Source organism: Tasmannia lanceolata, unplaced genomic scaffold (assembly GCF_043159265.1).
Source record: "Tasmannia lanceolata isolate RefF3 unplaced genomic scaffold, GAP_Taslan_0.1 ptg000225l, whole genome shotgun sequence".
In the NCBI taxonomy this organism is placed as follows: Eukaryota; Viridiplantae; Streptophyta; class Magnoliopsida; order Canellales; family Winteraceae; genus Tasmannia; species Tasmannia lanceolata.
This window is the reverse complement of record NW_027518901.1, coordinates 32,501-33,835: the sequence shown is the minus strand read 5'-3', so window position 1 is coordinate 33,835 and position 1,335 is coordinate 32,501.

Below are 1,335 nucleotides of genomic sequence, written 5' to 3'. Positions count from 1 at the left end.
ATAAATCCAGTAGCCCAAACAAGATGCCCAAATAAAAACATCCATGCCCACACTGATAAACTATTCATACCAAAAGGGTTATATCCATTGATAAGTTGTGAAGAGTTTAACCATAGATAATCTCTTAACCATCCCATCAAATAAGTGGAGGATTCATTAAATTGTGAAACGTTACCCTGCCATAGTGTGATGTGCTTCCAATGCCAATAAAAAGTAACCCATCCTATGGTATTTAACATCCAGAAAACTGCCAAATAAAATGCGTCCCAAGCCGAAATATCACAAGTACCCCCACGTCCCGGACCGTCGCAAGGAAAACTATAACCGAAATCCTTTTTATCTGGCATTAACTTGGAACCACGTGCGTCTAAAGCACCTTTTACTAAGATCAGTGTGGTTGTATGCAAACCTAGAGCAATAGCATGATGAACCAAGAAGTCTCCAGGACCTATTGTTAAGAATAGTGAATTACTATTCTCATTAACGGCATTTAACCAGCCGGGTAACCATATGCTTCGACCAGCATTGAATGCTGGGCCATTCGTTGAAGATAAGAGTACATCGAACCCATATGAAGTCTTACCATGAGCGGATTGTATCCATTGGGCAAATATGGGTTCGATCAAGATTTGTTTCTCTGGAGTACCAAAAGCAAGCATGACGTCGTTATGAACATAGAGTCCTAAGGTATGGAACCCCAGAAACAGGCTGACCCAACTTAAATGAGATTTGATAGCTTCTTTATGGTCTAACATTCTTGCCAATACATTATCCTCATTCTGTTCCGGATTGTAATCTCGAATGAAGAATATAGCTCCATGGGCAAAGGCTCCTGTCATGATGAACCCTGCAATGTATTGGTGATGAGTATATAACGCAGCTTGAGTAGTAAAGTCTTGTGCTATGAACGCATAAGCAGGTAAAGAGTACATGTGTTGAGCTACCAAGGAAGTAATAACCCCTAAAGAGGCTAGAGCAAGACCTAATTGAAAATGAATCGAATTATTGATTGTGTCATAAAGACCCTTATGCCCACGGCCCAATCGACCCCCGGGAGGAGTATGCGCCTCTAAAAGATCTTTCATACTGTGTCCAATCCCGAAGTTAGTTCTATACATATGACCAGCAACTAGAAAAAGAAATGCAATAGCTAAATGATGATGAGCAATATCGGTCAACCACAAACTTTGCGTTTGTGGATGGAATCCCCCGAGAAGGGTTAGAATGGCAGTTCCTGCCCCTTGGGGGGTACCAAATAAATGACTACTGGAATCGGGGTTTTGGGCATAAAGATTCCACTGACCTGTAAAAAGTGGGCTCAACCCTTGGGGATAC